This window comes from Perognathus longimembris, chromosome 28, assembly GCF_023159225.1.
Source record: "Perognathus longimembris pacificus isolate PPM17 chromosome 28, ASM2315922v1, whole genome shotgun sequence".
Classification (NCBI taxonomy): Eukaryota; Metazoa; Chordata; class Mammalia; order Rodentia; family Heteromyidae; genus Perognathus; species Perognathus longimembris.
The window spans coordinates 41,261,225-41,284,795 of record NC_063188.1 but is presented as its reverse complement, the minus strand read 5'-3'; the positions used below and the strand labels follow the sequence as shown (position 1 = coordinate 41,284,795).

Here is a 23,571-nt window from a genome sequence, read left to right as displayed (position 1 = left end):
TTCTGAGTCAAACTATGCCACAAGGTAAGCTAACCACGACAAAGAAATCAAAGTCTCCACTAAGAGACAGAATAGAGGATACTGGGGAGATACAAGGTCCCACTAACAAGTTGGAGAACATTTTTTTTTCTTTTTCACTATTCTGTTGAGTTTTCGATTTACAGTCTACAGTGATTACTAGGCCTCTTTCTTAATTGTGGACATACTTAGTTATAGCTATATTTTTGATTGCTCAATTTTCTATTTCTCTATTTTTGTTAGTATTTTCAAAATTGTATTTTGATTTACATATAATTTTTATTTTGTTTTTGATTATAGGCCATAGGTTTCTTCCTTCTTTTCCTTTGCCTTTTAAAAATTTCTCTATACTTATTTGATCCTCCCTCTATTTTTCATTATATCACTTAATATTTCTTTTAATTACAATTTAACTGTTTTTCCCCCTTTATTTCTGGTCCTATCTCCTTTTTCATTTTCTTTAGTCTTTTGATCCTTGTTTTTCTGTGAGTTAGCATGTACTTGTTTCCATTTTGATGGTATCTAATTGGCTTGTGCAGTTATCATTTCATTTTAGATCATTTCATCACTGACAATAGAATTGCTCATTGGCTACAACTATATAAAATCTCCATTCCTCAACCACAGTACCCTTCCCCAAACAAAAAAAAGGATAGTTCGGAGAATAACTATGAGTTTGAATCTCCAAAGTCTGCAATTACAGGACTCTTGGTTGGTTTTGACATAAAATTGTGTTCTCTTGTGTTATTGGATTTGCTTTTGCTCCAAATGAGCAGAATAAATTAAAAACACAAGTGAAATGGCAAGTCAAGACTGTATAAAATGATACTAATAGAAACGAGCTCCAATATAAAAACAAGAGGGTTTTGTGTTTTCTCTTTCTCTCTCTTTCTTTCTTTCTTTCTTTCTTTCTTTCTTTCTTTCTTTCTTTCTTTCTTTCTTTCTTTTTTGCCAGTCCTGGGGCTTGGGACTCAGGGCCTGGGAACTGTCCCTGACTTCCTTTTCCTCAAGGCTAGCACTCTCCCAGTTGAGCCACATCACCACTTCCTGGTTTTTTCATTTATGTGGTGCTGAGGAATCGAACCTATGGCTTCATGCATGCAAGGCAAGTTCTCTACTGCTAAGCCATATTTCAAGCCCCAAACAAGAGGGTTTTTTTTGGTGTTTTTTAAAATGTACTCAGTAAAGTTATTTTTTCTTTCTTTTCTTTCATTTGGTTTATCCCCTGTTGTCACTGTTTTCAATTTTGGTACCCTGTGTCTTGTGTATACATTTATCTGATTTGGGGAAGGAAGGGGAATAACAAAATGGTGAGACAAAGGACAAAGGGTGAACCAATGTAATAGCAATACTCACAAGACACTATGTTGGAAATGAACTTTACAACTTGGGGGAGGAGCCTGAGGAGAGAGAAGGTGAGAGGGGGTAACAATGCTCAACAAGAAATATACTTGTTACCTTACTTATGTAACTGTAATCCATCTGTACATCACCTTTACAAATAAAATCAAATAAAAATAAAATAACCCCCCCCCAAAAAAAAGAAACCTCAGCTTCCCCACAAAATAATCAGGCAATAGAGCACTCAATGAAAAATCTAGAAGATAATTGTGAAAATGTGCTAAAAACATGGTTGATAAATATATTGAAAAGATAGAATCCCTGTACAAGGTTATGCATTAGAGGAATTCACATAAACCACAAGCAGAAAGCTAAATGTATTCCAAGAGAAGGAATGGGACTTCAATGGAAAAAAAAAAGAAACTCAGATAAAGGATATGAGAGAAGACACTGAAAATCCAATCAAGGAACTAAAGAAGTCCACACAAGATCTAAAATAAAGCTTTAGTGAAGAGATTGAAGCCATCAAAAATGACTAATTAGAATGCAGGTAAATAAAAAACAAAGTAGAAAGTCTTGATAGCAAACTCAACAATGAAATTGAAAGCAAAAATCACTACCCAACTTATTTTATGAAGTCAGAATAACACACATCACAAAACTAGATAGAGACTCATCAAAGGAAGATAACTATAGACCCACCTCTTTGATAAATAACAATGCAAAACTTGTCATTAAAATTCTCACCAACTGACTTTAGCAACTAATCCAAAACAACGTGCACCATAATCAAACTGGATTCATTCCAGGGATGCAAAGCTGGTTCAATATACTCAAGTCAAATAATATAATTCAGCACATCCATAGGAACAAGGACAAGAACCACATGATCATCCCAAAAGATGAAGAAAATGCATTTAACATGATCCAAAACCTCTTTCAGTTAAAAGCTCTGGAGAAGGTAATAATCCATGGAGCATTCCTCAACATAACAAACCACAGCCACTTAATATAAAGTTTAAGTCATTTCCTCTAAAATCAGGAAGGAGACAAGAATTATCACTCTCTCTACTCCTCCTCAATACATTATTGGTATTCCTATCTAGAGCAACAAGGCAAGAAATAAACATTAAAAAATCAGAAAGGAAGAAGTAAAACACACCCTCTTGGCAGATGACATGATCTGTATTTAAAGAAACCCAAGATTCCTTTCCTAGGTTATTTGGGCTGATATGAAACTTTGGCAAAGTAGCAGACTATAAAATTAACCCACAAAAATCAATAGCTTTTCTGTAGGCCAACAATAACAACAGTGAGAAAGAAATCAGGAAAGCAACTACTTTTGTAACAGCCTCAGAAAAAAATCCTAGGAATTAACTCAACCAAAGTTGTGAAGGACCCTTTTAAGGCAAGCTTTTAAAACCTGGGGAAAAAAATGTAAGCAGATTTAAGGAAGAGGAAAAACCTCCCATGCTTCTGGATTGGGAGTATTAAATAATGCAAACAGAAATACTGCCCAAGTCTATCTGGGAATGTAATACAATATCCATCCATATCCCAACAAAATTTTTCAAGGATATTGAAGAAACAATCCAAAAATTTATGTGGAATAAGAGAAGCCCCCCAAATAACAAGAAAAATACTTAGCAGGAAAAATACTGCAGGAGGAATATCAATACTGAACTTCAAACTCCCTTTCAAAGCCAAACTACTAAAAAAAAAAAGAACAACAAAAAAAGAGCTTGTTGCTGGCACAAGAACAGGCCTGAATAACAATGGTATAAAACTGAAGACACAGAAATGAACTCAAAGAGATATAGCCAACTAACTTTAGTAGGGAGTCAAAAACATAGGATGGATGAAGGGCAGTCTCTTCAACAAATGGTGCTGCCAGAACTGGCTATACACAAAAAGAAAACTGAAGATAGATCTTTATATACCACCCTGCAACAGAATCAATACCAAATGGATCAAAGACCTCTTGGTAAGAGCAGATACCCTGAAAATGTTATAGGAAGGGATAGCAGATGCATAAGGCTACTTGGCATGGGTCAAAACTTCCTAAGTAAATATCCAGAAATGCAGAAAATCAAAGAAAGGCTGGATAAATGAGACTGAATAGCAAACTGAATAGCATCAGACATGGGTCTCATATATAAAATGTTCTTAGAGCTCAAAAAATTAAACCACCCCAAAACAAATCCTCAAAGAAACAACAGCCCCATGCATAAGTGGGCTAAAATTTTAAACAGACTTATCCAAATAAGAAATAAAAATGGCCAATGAAAAAAATGTTTAACGTCTCTGGCAATAGAAGAAAACAAATAAAAAAATTGAGATTCCACCTCTCCCCAGGTAAAATGGCTGCAGTCAAGAAAACTAATAAACCAGATGTTGGTGGGGTGGGGGGAGGAGAGAAAATGGTCAAAAAAGTTAACTCTATTACACTACTGGTGGGAATGTAAACTTGTTCAAACATTCAGTTCAACCAAGCAGTATGGAGGCTCCCCAAAAGACTAAAAAGAGATCTTCCATATGACCCACTAATTCCACTCCTGGGCATTTACCCAAATGACCACAAACCAGCAACACTAAAGTGACCACTAAAGCCACATATATTGTACCATTATTTACCATAGCTAAGATATAGAAACAAGCCAAATGACCCCTCAGTGGATGAATGGATCAAGAAAATGTGGAATATATGTGCAAAGAAATTCTGTACTTATATCATAAAGAACATCATTACTCCATTAGTAAGGAACTGGAAACACTTGGAAAAAATGTATTAAGCATAGTAAGCCAGATCCAAACACATATAGGCTACATGGTTTCCTTCAATTGTAATAAGTAAAATATGTGGGATATTCTTAGGAGATGATCACAATGGCTCAATTGCTATGTGCATGTGACCATATAAAATGATCCTTATTAAACTGAACTATAAGAAATGGAAATAAGAGATTTTTGTTTGTTTTATTATTTAATGCTGCAATTAACATAGTTGTGCTGGTAGCTTTTGTGTGGTCTTGTTTGTGATCATTTGGGTAAATTCCCAGAAGTAGGATTGCTGGATCATAGGGGAGCTCTATGTTCAGTATTTTGAGGAACCTCCATACTGCTTTCCAGAGTGGTCCAACAAGTTTGCATTCCCACCAACAGTGTAGTAGCATTCCCTTTTGTCTTCATACCTTCCAGAATCTACTATTATTTGTTTTCTTGATAACAACTGCTCTGACTTTGATGAGGTAGAATCTGAATGTGGTTTTGACTTGCATTTCTTTGGTTGTCTTTTATGGTCAAATTTCTTCATGTGTTTATTTCGCATTCTTATGTTCTCTCTACACAAGTTTCATTTTAATTCGTTAGCCCATGTATGAATGTGGTGGTGGTTTCTTTGAGAATTTTTTCCAGGGGTTTAATTTTTTTATCTGAATCTCTTGTTTTCTGTATAGTTGGTGAAAATCTTCTCTCAACCTGTGGGATTTCTATTTATCTTGCTATCTATGTCCTTTGTGGTGTGGAAGCTCTGCAGTCTACTGCAATCCCATGTATCACTCTTTATGTGATTTGTTGTGTTTCTAGATGCTTGCAGTATTATTTACTATAGCTAATTTGGGGAACCAACCTATATGTATCAGATAAATAGATCAAGAAAATGTGGTATAAATATACAATGGAATTTTATTTTTCCTTAAGAAAGAATGATATCTCCTCTTCACAAGTTAATGGAAATCCTTGGAAACATAATTCAGTGAAGTAAGTTTGACCCAAAGAAACATAGGATTCATTGTTTCTATCATTTGTAATAATTTGCATATATCTAGGATAGTTCTAGCAGAAGATAACAATAGTTCAATAGCCATGTACATGTGACCATACAAAATGATGCTAATGTAAATGTACTCCAAGACACAGAGAAGAAATTTTGTTTATTTTTTCTGTTTCAATGTACTATATAAAGTTATTTCTGTTTCCATTCATTATTTTTAATTTTTTCCCTTTGATTTATCTCCTGTTGTCATTGTTTGTGGTTTTGGTACCCTGTTGCTTACATATATGTTAATCTGAGTTAGGGAAGGGGAATAACAAAATGATGAGACAAAGGTCATAGGGTAAACCAATACAACAGAATTACTCATAAGACACTACGTTGTAAATGCGCATTACAACATGATGGGAGTTGGGGTATGGGGGAATAAAATGAGGGAAGGGGTAACACTGTCGGAAAACAAATGCACTCATTATTTTACTCATGTAATTGTAACCCTTCCATGCAAATATCACCTTTACAATAAAAACGAGTTTTTTATTGTACTCTTTGCAGTTACTTCTCTTTTCCCCCTTCAGTTTATTCCCTGTTGTGACTGTTTTTATTTTTTTGCACTTTGCCTTGTATGTAAGTTTTGTTAATTTGGGGATAGGAAGGGGAATCACAGAAACAGTGAGACAAAGGGTGAACCACTTCATCACTGATACTCACTAGATACCAAGTGGGAAGTGAATTTCACCATTTCTTTGGGAGAAGACTGAAGGGGAGCAGGACATGGATAAAATGAGGGAGTGGGTAACACTATTCAAAAAGAACTGCGTCCTTGGTGTGCATCTCTTCTCAGCCTTGGAGCCGCACTCCTCCGTCCGCCCTCACTGTGCACACCCATGGAGGACGCAATGGACATGGACACGAGCCTGCTGCGGCCCCAGGACTATCTTTTCAGTGAACGAAAAGCTAACGATGATTATCACTTTAAGGTAGATAATGATGAAAATGAGCACCAGTTACCATTATGAACGGTTAGTTTAGGGGCTGGTGCAAAATATGAACTGCGTATCGTCGAGGCAGAGGCAATGAACTATGAGGGAGGTCCAATTAAAGTTACACTGGATACTTTGAAAATGTCTGTGCAGCCAACTGTTTCCCTTTGGGGCTTTGAAATCACACCACCTGTGGTACAGAGGCTGAAGTGTGGCTAAGGACCTGTGCACATTAGTGGACAGCACTTAGTTGCTTTGGAAGAGGATGCAGAGTCAGAAGACGAAGACAAGGAGGATGTAAAACTACCGAGTGTTTCCAGAAATCGGTCTGCCCCTAGAGGTGGTAGCAAGGTTCCACAGAAAAAAGTAAAACTTGCTGAGGAAGATGAGGAGGAGGAGGATGAAGATGATGAGGAGGAGAAGGATGATGATGATGATTTTGATGATGAGAAGCAGAAGAAAAAGTTCCAGTGAAAAAATCTATATGAGGGCTGGGAATATGGCCTAGTGGTAAAGTCCTCGTCTAGTATACATGAAGCCCTGGGTTCGATTCCTCAGAACCACATATATAGAAAAAACCAGAAGTGGCGCTGTGGCTCAAGTCACCGAGTGCTAGCCTTGAGTAAAAAGAAGCCAGGGACAGTGCTCAGGCCCTGAGTTCAAGCCCCACGACTGGCTAAAAAAAAAAAAAAAAAAAAAAAAAAAGAAATCTATATGAGATACTCCAGCCAAAAATACACAGAAATCAAACCAGAATGGAAAAGACTCAAAACCAATGACACCAAGATCAAAAGGTCAAGAGTCCTTAAAAAGAAAGGAAGAAAGAAAGAAAGAAAGAAAGAAAGAAAGAAAGAAAGAAAGAACTCCACAAACAACAAAAAGACCTAGTTCAGTAGAAGACATTAAAGCAAAAATGCAAGCAAAAAAGGTGGTTCTTTCCCCAAAGTGGAAGCCAAGTTCATCAACTACGTGAAGAATCGCTTCTGGATGACTGACCAGGAGGCTATTTAAGATCTCTGGAAATGGAGGAAATCTCTTTAAGAGTAGTTGGGGCTGTTTGTTGAAATTTTCCATCTTATTTCATTTCTGTAAGAGTTGATATCTAGCTGTCCTTTTTATAATGTGAAGTGAGAACTTTCCCTGCTATGTTTGAGAAATGTTGTATAGGCTCCGCTGCCAAGAACGTGTTGTCCAAAATGCCCGTTTATTTTTAAAGATGAAACTCCACCTGTGCTTGGATTTAAGTATGTATAGAATGTTATGATGGGACGCAGTAGAAGTGATGGTCAGATGTGGAAATGGTGGGGATACAAAATATACATGTGAAATAAACTCAGTATTTAAAAAAAAAAGAAATGTATCACACTGCAGACCTTTTGCATAGCAAAAGATGGATTACAAGATAAATACAAAGCCCTCAGATTGGTAGAGGATGCTCACTGGCCATATAACAGACAAGGGCCTTATATCTAAAATATATTTAGAACTCAAAGAATTAAGTTTCCCGAAAACAAATCCTCACAGAAACAGCTGCTTCCTCAACAAAAGGGCTAAAGACTTAAAGACAGACTTATTTGAACAGGAATTGAGAATGGCCAAGAGGCACATGAAGAAGTGCTCAACATCCCTGGCCATAAAAGAAATGCAAATCAAAACAACACTGAGATTCCACCTCACCCCCATTACAATGCCTATTACCAGGAAAACTAATAATAACAAATGTTGGAGTGGATGTGGTCAAGGGAACCCTACTACATTGTTGGTGGGAATGGAAACTTGTTCAACCACTCTGGAAAGCACTGTGGAGGTTACTCAGGCTAAACATAGAGCTCTCCTATGATCCAGCAGTCCCGCTTTTGGGCATCTACCCAAAAGATTACAAGCAAGACAACACTAAAGCCAACAGCACAAAAAAACCCTTTCTTAAATTGTAGAAACATATTATTAATGGTTAAGTCTGAATGGCGAAATTATGGATTGTTTTATATAACTCTTTTATATACATATTTCCTAAATTTCTTTAAGCATGGATTGTTTATTATCACCGAGAACCAAAAACTCTTTCATTTTCACTAGAAAGCTAGACTTACTGAGAATAACAGATATCCACTCAATTTAATGAAAATGGTTTTTAAATAAGTCATTACCTTTGACAATAATTCTGTCTAGGAAAATATGATTAATTAATTAGCTTATTTTTTAACCTGTTGTGGTCATTAAACTGTTCTTTTCTTGATAAGTATGGCTAAAGTAAGCACAAATGCAAATATTTTTATTTTCATAATTTTAATCAAATAACTACTAACGTTAATAAATGAAGTATTTAATTTACTGTGTATTTAAAGAAGGAGTCTGTATGGCTGGATTTGTTGATTTTATGCCAGATGGTAAGAGATTTATGAAAGAAAAGCATGAGAGGCTTAGAGATCTAGAAGAGTGATAGGGAAAATTCTTATGGTAGTTACTTAGAGAAAATATTAGAAACACTCTGGTTTGTACGTCAGCCAAAAATGTACCACATCTTTAGAAAACCCTGGTGAGTGAGATTCTTCTACCTCTTTCAGCATTTTCTTTTAGAGCCTGAAGCCCTACTTAGTCTTTATCAAATTTCTGCAGGGTAACTATAGATTAAGCATTAACTACATCCACAAAGTCCCTTACCTTAGTGGGCCAGTCAAGAGCATGTGGACCTCGGGTAGCTTCTTTGGTCTTCATTTTTCTGCTTCACTCCTATTCTGCCCATAAATTGTCATGCTGAGTGGTCAGCCCTCTTGCTTTCCCTGCCATGTTTATGTGGCACAGTATTGAATCATAATTGTTTCTGATTTACTTATTAATTTATCTGTTTCTGTTGAAAGATATATGTTACTATTTCTTTTTTTCTAATACTATCGGTTCATTTCATCCTTTTACAAACTTAATAAGGAAAAAAGACTACTTCCAAATAAGTTGGCAGGATGAAGTAATCTGAGAATTCATATTAAATAGCTTAGATGGAGTGACATTTAATAGATGTTCAATAAATCTTCCTGTAAGTTTTCTGTTTAAGCTATTAGACAGAATAAGTGCCTTTATGCTAATTATTTTTGAGGCAAATGTATTGAATATCTAAATTTTCTGTACAGTTTATAGATTTTTTTAATTACTATTACTGTGAATACTAAATTGACATGTTACCCATTGTTAAGATGTTTGATCATTATACACACACAAATATGCAAATACAGAATACACATAAGCATACATATAAACTGTATTAAATAAGAAGTATGGCATAGTATAATAAACGTTTTTAAAGGACTGATATAATCTTGCCTTCTCTACTTGTTAACTGAGTACTTATGAACCAATTACTTATTTCCTTTGAAGCTCAGTTCGTTTTTACACAAAAAGTAAAGTCATAGTATATCTCTCAGGATATTTATATATAACATTCAATAAAACACAAATTTAAAATTTGGAAAGTATTATGCAACTGTATGATATAATTTAATATATATTTAATGAATTTATTTCTAAAACCACACTTACATACTGAAAATTTTGAAAAATTTTACATACTATTTACATAAGGACAATTAAAACATAAGACAACATCTTCCATCACCTTAATTTAATATTTGTGTTCTGGAGTTTATGTCTTTCTTTGTATCTATTTTTGAAAACTAAATACCTTAGTGAATAACAGAATTAAAATAACATAATATAGATATATAACTATATAGTTTACAAAACTCATACTATCTCCATCAATCATGTAACTACTCATTTATAATTCAGTTTCATTTAAAAATGTGGTAAAAGCTGTCACATACCTGTAATCCCAGCACAGGGAAAAGCTGAGACAGGAAGACCCGAGGTCTTCCTAGGAAACATCATGGGACTCTGACCCAAAACAAATAATAAGAAAATGTAGTTGCATATAATGAAGTACATAATCTGCAAGCAATATACATGAATACATTTTAATTTGTAAATCTGCAAAGTATAAGAGTTGAAGAATCTCTTTAACAACTTAAAGCATCCATTACCATAAATGATATAGAAATAATGAATAGACAAAAGAAATCCTCTAGTAGTAAATATTTATTTGAGATCGTATTCACGTACCACAAATCTTATCACTAAAGCAAAGTGTAAGACCATATCTTTGTTCTGTGAATCTTCAAAGCATGTTATTCTCTTTTCAAATTAAATTCATTGTCAAGTCACAATACATTAGCTTCTTTGGACACAAATAATTTGAGTTATGTGACTTGGAATCACATTCCTATTGTCAGAAAAAATGAAGATAATGAAAAAATGTTTCAAGTATGTTCAAGAGCCATAGACCCCACTACACTGCAGCTTTTTTTTTTTTTTTTTTGCATATCCCCAAAGATGTCATGCCTTTTCAAATCCAGCCACGTTTTTGTCTATGTGTCTGTTAAGGAGCGAGATGATTTTGATTAAATTCGTATCCAAATAGCAAACCCAACACAATAATCTGAAACATTACCTCTAACTAGATATGCAGAAAAAACTTACTTCTAACATTTCAAAGTGATAAATCATCACCATCTGTCTCTAGGCTCTTCTGCATCTTCTGTCCACTCACCTCAAGGGCATTCATCATGTTCTTTTCATTAGCACCAACTATAAAGATGTGTTGTTCTGACACCTGTATGTCAGGCTATGTTGCATTCCAGGGATGCCAAATTACCTTATCACATTGTCATGAACACCAACCCCCTTTTGTCTCATTGGAAAGCTCTCTGGAAAAAGAACTCTACAAAAATTAATTAGTATTGGTAGCATTTTGTTTGAGAAGAATCTAATGTCAGTTACATTATGGATTTTTCTTAGATTGATTTCTAAAACCTGATTTTTTGAAACACGACAATATCAAAATGTAATTAATTTGACACCTTCTGGATATGGAGTACATACAGTACTGATTACTATGGAATTTTGCAGAAAAAATGTGTTATGCTTCACAGACATGACAATTGTTATTCCACTAATGACAAGTTCACAAATGACCTTGAACATCATCAGTGCTATGATTCATATTTTATAATCATATTCATTAATGCTGCTTCAGCAATGAGATTTAACTTACCACACATACTTACATTACTCTGCTTCCTACAATATTTCACAAATTAAAAAATCTAAATCCTCTGAGAAAGTTCCTTCTCCTCAAATCTGATACAATTGAATAATAATTATATGAGAAGAAAATGATTGTTTTCAGAATTTCTGGATGCATAAGATCCTATAGCACTTCTCAGTATGATCAGGAGTTGTGTGGAAAAACAAGGTACAAATAGGGAAAATCTAACAGTGAGGAGTCTTCCCTTGATATCTTATATTTAATTTTCCTGAAAGTTCGGTTAAACAGATGAGTAATTTTTTCTGAGCCTACTATTTCCCCCTTGGGAGCAAAAGGTTATGAGAGAAAAAGAGCTAGAAAAGATGACCATCTGGTCTCTTAAAAGAAGCTTAGCAACAGCATTCAAATATTGACAAGTGTAGTCTTAAATGCCAAGACTTAAGATGATTCCACCCTGTAAGGTCTGGGCAGAAAAGAACAGAGCAGATAATAGGGAAATCCCAAAATTCACAAAGGACCTACCAATTTACAGGTAGCCGTTCCATCATTGAAGGGCTTTGCTATTCCTACTAAATTTTCTTGTCTTCTTATTTCTACTTCCTTGAAATATTATGCTTTAATACGTCAGAGAGAAGGACCCTAAGAACCAAGATTTCAGTATCAGTCACAAAATTGTTATAACAGTCTGTAAGTCTTATTTATCCCCACCACATCTACTTTCACCTACATTACATCACATTAAGCTACATGATCATGATGGTTGTTGTGCATTTGCATGTGTTTGTGTCGGCATATGTGTATCAAAATAATTGAAGTGAGAAGGGGAGAAAATTAATGAGTTTTATGAAACTTGTTGCCTGTTCTATTCTACCTTATACATTGTAGTTTATATACCCTACCTCAGAGTTCTTTTTTTTTTTTTTTTTTTTTTTGCCAGTCCTGGGGCTTGGACGCAGGGCCTAAGCACTGGCTTCTTTTTTTGCTCAAGGCTAGCACTCTGCCACTTGAGCCACAGCGCCACTTCTGACTGTTATCTGTATATGTCCTGCTGGGGAACTGAACCCAGGGCTTCATGTACATGAGGCAAGCACTCTTGCCACTAGGCCATATCCCCAGGCCTCAGTGTTCTTAATCATTGGGTTCTTTAGATCTTATGTCTCTAGAAAAGAGGACAGTTTGTAGATTCCTCAAAAAAGTGAATAGAAATATTCTATTTGACCCAGTAATATTGTTCACGGGTATGTATCAAAAAGATTATGAAAATATACTTGCATATCTATAACCATTGCTTCATTATTCCTTTAGTGGAAAATGGATTAAGAAAATGTGCTAATATATGTATATATATGTTTGTCTTTTTTTGATGAATCTTCTTGGATTTACACATGCACATATCAGGCAGAAATTAAGAACACGGTATTTTATTTTATTTTTATTTATTTATTTATTTATTTTCAAATTTTTATTATCAAACTGATGTACAGAAAGGTTACAGTTTCATACGTTAGGCATTGGATACATTTCTTGTACTGATTGTTACCTTGTCCCTCATACCCCCCTCCCTCCCCCCCTTTCTCTCGCCCCCCCCCCCGGAGGTGTTCAGTTCACTTACACCAAACAGTTTTGCAAGTACTGCTTTTGTAGTTGTTTCTCTTTTTTTACCCTGTGTCTCTCAAATTTGGTATTCCCTTTGAATTTCCTACTTCCAATACCAGTAAACACGGTTTCCAACATACTCAGATAAGATTACAAAAATAGTGTAGGTACAACTACAGGAATGTGATACAAGAACATCATCAATAATAGAAGCTACAGATACACATAGGACGTTGAAAGTAGTTACAACTGTGATATAACAATTGTTTCCAAAACATGGAGTTCATTTCACTTAGCATCATCTTATGTGTTCATAAGGGTATAGCTATTGGGCCTTGTGATGCTCTGCTATGACTTGCCTAAACCTGTACTAATTATTCCCAATAAGGGAGACCATAGAGTCCATGTTTCTTTGGGTCTGGCTCACTTCACTTAGTATAACTTTTTCCAAGTCCTTCCATTTCCTTACAAATGGAACAATGTCATTCTTTCTGATAGAGGCATAAAATTCCATTGTGTATATGTACCACATTTTCCTGATCCATTCGTCTACAGAGGGGCATCTGGGCTGGTTCCAGATTCTCGCTATGACAAATTGTGCTGCGATGAACATTGTTGTGCTGGTGGCATTACTGTGATTTTGTTTGAGAACACGGAATTTTAATGAGAAATAAAAAAATGTAAATGACAAGCCCATCAATATTTTCAGTTTGCTTTGGTATTTCCTTAAATTTGTGCATATATGGATGTAAACAAAACTCAAGAAAACCAAAGAATATTATATATATATATATGTATGTATAGAGAGAGGTAGATAGATATAGATGTATGTATATATATATATTTATATATATATGTATATATATGTATATATATATATATATATATATATATATATATATATATATATAATGGATTTTACTCTCATTGGGCAGAATCAAAATATTGTCTTCTTCAGAGGAAAGGAATGACCTGGAAAAAAGTTATGCTAAATGAAGTAAGTCAGGCTCAAAGATCTAACTTCCATATGGGGAAATGGGAATTAGATCTAAATTATAAATACATATGTAAACACATACAGGCCTATATGCATGTATACATAAACATATTAAGTAAAGTATGGTGTATACTGGGAATGATTCCAATGGTATAACTACTGGGAACATCTAACAGTTTAACACAATGATACATAAGTTGTGCTTCCAAAATACCTTCACATGAATTTCTAATACTATTGCGTAACACAGTTCCAATTAGTCATTTATTCTTTCGTTTCCCCGTTGACTGGATTTCTGTTTTTCTTTAGAAAAAGTTTATTTTTTTCTTTTTTATTGTCAAAGTGAAGTACAGAGGGGTTACAGTTTCATATGAAAGGCAAATACATTTCTTATTCAACGTGTTACCTCCTCCCTCATTTTCTCCCCATTTCCCCCTTCCCCACTTCCCTCCACCCCTCATGAGTTGTACAATTGGTTTACACCAATTGATTTTGTAAGTATTGCTATTGCAATGATTTGTCTTTTTATCCTTTGTATCTCAATTTTGGTATTCCCTTTCCCTTCCCTAGTTCCAATTCATGTATATGCAGTATTAATCGCAGCACAATTTGTCATTGCTAAAATATTGAACCAAACCAGATGCCCCTTAGTAGGTGAGTGGATCAAGAAAAGGTGGTACATATATGCAATGGAATTCTATGCCTCTATCAGAAAGAACCACACTGCCCCATTCATAAGGAAAAGGATGGATTTGGAAAAAATCACACTAAGTAAAATGAGCCAGACCCAAAAAACATGAACTCTATGGTTTCCCTCATAGGGAAAAGTTAGTACATATCTAGGATATTCATAGCAGAATTATAACAATAGCTCAATAGCTATGCCTGTATGAACACATAAGATAATGCTAAGCGAAATGAGCTCCAACTTATGGAAATAAGTGGATTTCTGGTTTTCAAATCATCCTTTATAATAATGGTCACATAGAATTACAACTAAAAGAACAAAATTCTGCTGGTACTTGTTTTTCAGATGTTATTTTTTTAACTAGGAACTTTACTTTTTTTCCTTCTCAATTTTTTTAATAATTAAATTTTGTAGACAAGGTGTTGGGCAAAAGGGGTACAGTTACATAATAGGGCAGTGAGTACATTTCTTGTGATATCTTACACCCTCGTTTTTCTTTCCCTTCCGTAGATAATGTAGGCATATATACAATACCCAGTGTACCAAAATCATATACAGTAGCCACATGGTGTATGGCAAGGAAATTCACCTAGAACTTTAAATATAACGTCAACAATAGAGTTAACTTATCCTCATCCTATATGATCATTTATACTTAGCTGTTGAGCTCTTGTGATCTACTGAGAGGTCTAGTTTAGACCTTTTTTTGTTTAGTAGTTGTTTGGTTTTTGATACATAATGTAAGGTCACTGACCCAAAACTGTGGAAATACCATTTGACATGAAGTTTTTTGTTTCACAGACCTGATCTCTACTGCCCTCCCCCCTCACACACACACCTTAACAGTCACATATCAAGGAGACCCTTTGTTCTCTGTGTTCTACACTTGTCTCACTCTATATTATTTGTTAAAGTTCTGATCAATTCCTTGCGAATACCAATATTTTATAATTTTTAATAGCTATGTAGTATTCCATTGTGTATAGGTAGCACATTTTTTTGGATTAATTCATCTGTAGAGGGGCATCTGGGTTGTTTCCATATTTTGGCTATTGTGAATTGTGCAGTGATAAACATGGATGTGCAGGTCTTTTGTTTTTCTTTATATCCTGAGACCTGTTGTTCAGGATAGCTGCCTAGGAGAGGTATGGCTGGGTCATAGGGTATGTCTATGCTGAGATTTTTGAGGAACCCCCTTACTGTTCTTCAAAGTGGTTATACTAATTTGCACTCCCACCAACAGTGAAGAAGTGTTCCTCTTTCCCTGCATCCCCTTCAGCATTTGTTGTTGCCCGAGTTCAGAGTATAGGCCATTCTAACTGGATTGAGGTGGTATCTCAGGGTTGTTTGTATTTGCATTTCCTTTACTGCCAGGGATGTTGAACATTTCCTCATGTGTTTCTTTGCCATTTTTGTCTCTTCTCCTGTGAAGTCTCTCTTTAGTTCCATTGCCAATTTAATAATTAGTTTAGTGGGTTTGGAGGGGGTTAGTTTTTTGAGTTCTCTGTAGATGATGGATATTAGGCCTTTGTCTTTTGCTGTGCTGGTGAACATCCTTTCCTATATGGTTGGTTGTCTTTCTAGTTTGGTGGCTATGTCTTTAGCTGTGAAGAAACTTTTTATTTTGTAATAGTCCCATTTGTCAAGTCTCTCACCTATTTGTTGTGGCCCTGGTACTATGTTCAGAAAGTTCCTTCCTGTGCCTATAAGTTCTAACGTCTTTCCTACTCTGTCCTTCAGTAGTTTCAAGAATTCAGGTCTGATTTTGAGGTCGTTAATCCATTTTGAGTTGATTTTGGTGCAGATTGATAGGCTAGGATCTACTTTGAGTTTTTTGCATATGGCTGCCCAGTTTTCCCAGCACCAGTAGTTGAGGAGGCTCTGTTTTTTCCACTTTATGTCTTTAGCTCCTTTGTCAATTATCACCTGACTGTAAGAGTGCAGCTTTATTTCTGAGTCTTCTATTCTATTACATTGGCCTTCAGGTCTGCTTTTATACCAATACTATGCTGTTTTTCTTATGATGGCTCTATAATAGAGCTTGAAATCTGGTATTGTGATACCTCATATTCTGCTTTTTTTGCCTAGAATTGCTTTGGCTATTCTATGTCTTTTGCTGTTCCATATGAATTTATGGGTTGCTTTCTATTTTTCTGTGAAGAATGTAGCTGGGACATTGATGGGAATTACATTGATTTTGTATAACATTTTGGGCAATGTGTCCATTTTCACTCTATTGATTCTGCCTATCCATGAGCATGGGAGGTCTTTCCTTCTCCTTGGGTCCTCTTTGATTTCCTTTTTTAGATTTTTATAGTTCTCATTAAATAAGTCATTCACATCTTTAGTTAGGTTAACCCCTATGTAATTTATTCTTTTTAGCTACTTTAAATGGTATTATTTCCATAATTTCCTTTTCTTCTTCCACATTGCTGGTGTACAGAAAAGCTGTTGATTTTTGTGGGTTGATTTTGTATCCTGCTACTTTGCCAAAATTGTTTATTAAGTCTAGGAGTTTGGGGACTGAGTTTTTTGGGTCCTTCAGATATAAGATCGTGTCATCTGTGAATAGGGATAGGTTGTTTTCTTCTTTGCCAATGTGAATCCCTTTGATGCCCTCCTGTTGCCTTACTACTATGGCTAGGGATTCCAGCACTATGTTGAATAGAAGTAGAGAGTGGGCATCCTTGTCTTGTTCCTGATTTTAGGGGAAATGATTTTACTTTCTCCCCATTTAATTTGATATTAGCAGTTGGTCTGTTGTATATGGCTTTTACTGTTTTAAAGAAAGTTCCCTCTATTCCTGTTCTCTCCAGGGCTTTTAACATGTATGGGTATTGTATTTTGTCAAAGGCTTTTTGGGTATTGGCTGAGATGATGATGTGGTTCGTCTTAGCTCTGTTGATGTGGTGAATTACGTTTATTGATTTACAGATGGTGAGCCATCCTTGTGTCTGTGGGATGAAGCCTACTTGATCATGATGTATAATTTTCTTGATCAATTTCTGGATTCTGTTAGCTAATATTTTGTTGAGGAGCTTTGCATCTGTGTTCATTAGTGATATTGGTCTGTAATTCTGTTTTTTTGTTGGTTCTTTGCCAGGCTTGGGGATGAGTTTAATATTAGCTTCATAGAATGAGCTTGGGATTTCTCCCTCTGTTTCTATTTCGCAGAAGAGTTTGAGTAGTATTGGTATTAGCTCCTTACTAAAGGTTTTATTGACTCCATTGGTGAATCTATCTGGGCCTGGGCTTTTCTTTGTTGGGAGGCTCTTGATTACCTCCTGTATCTCACTGTAAGTTATTAGTTTATTTAGCTGATTTATTTCTTCTTGATTCAGTCTGGGTAGTTTGTTCTTCTCTAAGAATTGATCCATTTCTGTAAAATTCTGGAAATAGTTCTGGAAATAGTTCCTTATGATTGTTTGAATATCCTGTGTATTTGTTGTAATTTTGCCAGCGGAGTCCCTGATCTTAAGGATATGAATCTTTTCTCTTCTTTTTTTTTTTAACTCTTGCAAGGGTTCTGTCAATTTTATTTATTTTCTCAAAGAACCAGCTTTTAGTTTTATTTATTTGTTGAATGGTCTTTCTATTCTTAATCCGATTTATCTCTTCTTTAATCTTTGTGATCACTCTCTGCCTATTCGTTTTAGATTCAATTTTTTCTTCTTTCTCCAGACGTTTTAGCTGCATCATGAGGTTATTTACCTGTTCTGATTCCATTCTTTCAATGTGTGTGCTGAGGGCAATGATCTTGCCCCTCACCACTGCCTTAGCTGTATCCCATAGGTTTCTTTGTGATGCATTTTCATTTTTGTTGTGGCTTATGAATTCTTTAGTTTGTCCTTAATTTGCTCTGTAACCCAAGTGTTAGATAACAGTGAGGGGTTTAACTTTCAATTATTCGTGTAGCCTCTGTGGTATCCATTGTTATTGAGGCTTACCTTGATTCTACTGTGATCAGATAAAATACATGGGATAACGTCAGTACTCTTGTAATTGCTGAGGTTCTTTGTGAGGACTATGACATGATCTATTTTGGATTATGTTCCATGGACTGTTGTCTGGTCTCTGCACTTGCTGCAGGACTTTTCCGCGGTTGCTTCTGTTGTTGCTGACAATCTGGGCCGCTTTCCCAGCCAGGCCCTGTTTGGGCTGGGGTGTGGAGGTTACCCTGAAAATTTTCCCGCTTCGTGCAGGTTATAAGCCTTTCTTTCTTTGTTCTTTTTTATTTCCTGTGTTTCTCTGTTTGTTCTCATTGTTGGGTTTGCTGGTCTCTTGATGGGGCTTTGGGTGTTGGAGTTCCCAGCTCACTATTTGTTTGGAGCGAGTTGGAGTGTCTCCCTATTGTGGCTCCACCATCTTCTCTCAGATGTTATTTTTTGTTTATTTCAGAGTTTTGCCTCAAGTTTCTTTTAGTTTTGCCTTTCTTAAACACAAATTGGTTCTCAATTTTGACAGACTTATCTGTCAAAGTTTACTTTTTTTATGCTCTTAATATTAATACATGAATGTATGTATTGTTAAAAGATAAAATTCCCTTCTAAAAGTTGATTACTAAAGAATCATTAAAAATAAATACATTTGTGTTACTGGAATTTTCTTGAAACCAATGAATCATTTCACTCATTCTAGATCTGACTTTACATTACAAAAAAAAGTTAAAAAGAACATATTCAAGCTAGGCTCTGGCAGATCACACCTTTAATCCTCAATGGAGAGGTTAAGATCTGAGTATCATGGTTCAAAGTGAGCCTGGGCAGGAAAGTGTAAAAGAATCTTGTCTCCAATTAACCACCAAAGCTGTGACTCAAGTGATACAATGTTAATCTTGAGTAAAAATGCTGAGGAAAAGTGCTCAGCCTCTGAGTTCAAGCTCCAGGATCAGCACCCATGCATATAAAAAAGAGTATATTTGGAGAAGGTAGATCACACCTGTGATCTTAGCTTCTCAGGAAGTGAGCACTGTCAGGATCATGTTTCAAGGACAGATCAGGCAAAGATTTGACGACCATACTTCAAAAAATAAAAGCTTGGTACGGTGGCTGCATTTTTTGCCCCAGCTACACAGAAAAGATAGATAGAAGAATTGTAATGAGCCAGTCCAGATGTGAAACTATATTAGAAAATTCAAAATGAAAAATGTGAGTAGTGTAGCTCAAATGGTAGAGCATGTATCTCACAAGCACAAGGCTCTGAATTCAAAACCAAGTATTTCAAACAAAAGTGAATCATGACAATAAATTTTTCAAATTATACATTAGAAACTATGCATTTTAACCACAGGCTAAGATGAAAACATGCTTATCATTAGGTTCTGATTTTTTAAAATTTGGTTACAAATGGAAAAGAGGGAAGATTTAATTCCTAATAGATGTTTAGTTTTGTGCACTTCTAAAGATCAAACCCAGTGTCACACACATGCTAGTAATGTTCTCCATCAGCTCCCTAATAGATCATTCTATTCTTGCAAGTTTTGATATAAAATAGAGCTGAATTTAAGCATGAAAATAAAAATTTATCAGTCAATTTAGAAAACTATGATTCTTATATTGTCAATTAGTTATATGACAGTTTATATAACTATCTGTAGTACTTTTAGAATGTAAAGGAACATTTTAATTGAAGAACTTGGATAAAATGTTTTTGGAAGAAAATAAGTTATGTAAACAAAGTTAATAAAAATGAGATCACTAGGGTCCACTCAGGAATCTTACCTTTATTTTGTTTTAATTTGTTCAGAAAATAAATGATAATTTTTATGAGAATTGTGAACAAAATTACTAAACAAGAATGTATTAAATAATACATGCATTCTGGGCTGGGGATATGGCCTAGTGGCAAGAGTGCTTGCCTCATATACATGAGGCCCTGGATTCAATTCCCCAGCACCACATATACAGCAAATGGCCAGAAGTGGCGCTGTGGCTGAAGCAGCAGAGTGCTAGCCTTGAGCAAAAAGAAGCCAGTGACAGTGCTCAGGCCCTGAGTCCAAGGCCCAGGACTGGCCAAAAAAAAAAAAAAAAAAAAATACATACATTCTTTTTTTTAGGGGTTTATACAACCCTTTTTGTCTCATTATGCCTTATTTGTTCAAACTCATGATTTAAAAGTACATTATTAAAAATGGCTACCAGAAATCCCTGGCTGACCAACATCTGACTTGAATTTTCTGCATCTCCTTTTTTTAACCATCAATGAAGTGGCATTTTTCTTTTCCATGTCTCTAGGAAAGAAAGACATTTTTGTCCACAGTGTTTTGTTTAAATTATTGCAAAAAGGAAATGTTTATGTCATATTCAGTATCCTTGCATTACCAATGAGGAACATTATTTCTTTGTAGATCAAATATTATTTATGCTAATTTTCTATAAACAAATAAATGCATAATCAATTCTGCAATGTTAAAACTTACTTTTTTCACATATGCCCCTGCTTTTGAAATTGGTCATAATTGTATCAAAGTAATCATTCTTTCAGCTGTGATTAGATTCTTTTTTTTTTTTTTTGGCCAGTCCTGGGCCTTGGACTCAGGGCCTGAGCACCTTCCCTGGCTTCTTCCCGCTCAAGGCTAGCACTCTGCCACCTGAGCCACAGCACCCAATCTGGCAGTTTTCCATATATGTGGTGCTGGGGAATCAAACCGAGAGCTTCATGTGTAGGAGGCAAGCACTCTTGCCACTAGGCCATATTCCCAGCCCTCTGATTAGATTCTTGGGAAAATGTTTTTACTCTCTATCTCTTTCTCTCTGTCACACACATTTTATGACTCATTTTTAAATGAAGTTGAGCCTTTCAATATATTCTATGTGGGATTAGGCAATCACCCATATCAGATTTGTGAAATGTACTGCTTTTATTGAAAATATATTGTAAGTATCGGGAATCATAAATTTTTCACTACCTTTCCTATCACCAAATAAAATGAAGAATGTTTGTTTTAAAAAGTACTTTTAGCTTTTTGGTGCTGTTGTCAAAAGAAGATATATTCTCAGGAATAACACAGATGTTGACTTTTTTTAATTCCATTTTCTCTAAAAAGCCTTCCTTTTGAATAAGATTGCATTCAAAGGCTGTCTTTCAAGACATCTCTGTTTCTCTTTGAAGTGAAAATTTTCTGTTCATGAACTTGCACTCTTAAAAGTACTATACTTGGAAAAGATGCCAGCCCCAAACAGTGACACACCACTTATGAACTTGAAACTTTTCTGGCAACCACAGTACTCTTTAATTAATACAGTTTGAAACTTTCTTTCACATAAGTTAGAATGGCACTTGCTCAAATAACTCCTTTGAAAACTCACAGTCAAGAATAAGAATAAAATAATTCTTTGATTCTTGCAAGCCACGTTAAAGAAAAAGAAAATCACTGTTATAAAATCTCTTTTGTGAAGAGAACTGATCAAATAGGTCTGACCTTTTCTTCATAATGACAAAGGGCATGACATTCCTGATATTCCGTTCAATTTCTTATTGCTGGTATTGACCTTACGTTTAAGTTTCAGTGCTCAAACATTTTCAAAATAGTGGTCACAAATATTTGACTTTTATTTTGTTGTTTGTCTGTTGGTTTTGGTCTTGGATTTACACATGAATGTATCAGGCAGAAATTTAAAACATAGTATTTTAATGAGAAATAAAACAATGTAAGTGACAAGCCCATCAGTATTTTCAGTTTGTTTTGATATTTCCTTAAATCTGTGCACATATTGATATAAACAAAACTCAAGAAAACCAAGGAACATTATATTGACCTGGTTTAAAGAGAATTTGAAAAAACTAAGCTCTTCATTATCTTTTTCATTGCCTGGTAATTGCCCAACTGCATTAGAAGCGGTATAATATAAGCCAGGCCTCCTGAGAAGTGGCTCCTCTGGAGCTGATGTATGTATCAGCACATCTGCCTTAACAAAGATGCTAGAACTGTTTCAACTTGATCAGAAGACTTGCAGCCAAGTGAAAGCCCTTAAGTTCAAATTGTTCAACACCTCAAACTGAGATGCTTTGCCTTAATTCAACTTATTCAACTGTTTAATACTTAGAAGGGGATATTGCCACTGAGCTAGAATCCACATATTGGTCCAAAGATACCAAATCTTTCTAAAGAAGATTTGAAACCCATGAAATTCTGTTTGTTTCCTATGTCTCAGATCTTCAAACCCTATGATCTTCAAAATGGGCATTTGGCTATTATCAACCATTTACAATTTAGAGGCCGATATCTCTAGTCAGCTACAATGAGCATGTCTGGTCAAAGAAACCTGAATATATGTTCTGAAATGATCAACAGAGTGAAATATCCGTAGGGTCATATTACTTAGCAACTCAAACTGAGTTTATCTTTTAACTATATATACATTCACGTATTAATATTAAAAGCATAAAAAGGTCAAATTGATAATCAATTTGTGTTTAAGAAAGGGAAAACTAAGAAAAGTTGAGGCAAAACTGTAAGATAAATGGAAAATGACATCTGAAAAATAAATAGCACTAGAATATTGTAACAAAATAGCTGGAAAATTACTGTAAGGGTTACAGAAAGGAGATTTCTATGTGATAGTTCAGGAAAAATAGACTGTACTAGCAGAAACCAAACCTCCAGCCTGCGAAATATGGAGGTGTGCAGAGGGAGGAGTTATTGCTAGGATTGAGATTAGGTAGGGAGAGGACAGGGAAGCAGTGTGGCTACAGGTTGATGATGTGGAGAAGCTGTGGCTTTAGTGGATGCAAAAGTGACCTCAGAGCCTGAGGGCCCCCTTATGCGCCCAGGTGTGCCAGTTACAGGGTTACAGGTGCTGGGCAGGGACTTTTAGGGAACGACATGTGTAGACCAATGGAGAGAGAATGGGTAGGCAAATGAAATAATAATATTCATTGTACATATGTAAAAATTGAACCAGGTAACTGAGGGGATGGTTGAGTTTAGGATACATGAAAGGGGAGAATGATGATAGAGATGGCATTGGTAATAGATTGATTTGTTGAATTGATGCCGGTTTATAAAACTACTTAAAGATACATACATACATACACACACATATATATATATATATATTTTTTTTAAAAATCTATAAACAT

General features: G+C 35.3%; 1 pseudogene; it reads left to right on the top strand.

The window, feature by feature from the left end:
- The first annotated feature begins 6,018 nt into the window (after positions 1-6,018).
- Positions 6,019-7,247, top strand: LOC125343649 (annotated as a pseudogene).
- The last annotated feature ends 16,324 nt before the right edge of the window (positions 7,248-23,571 follow it).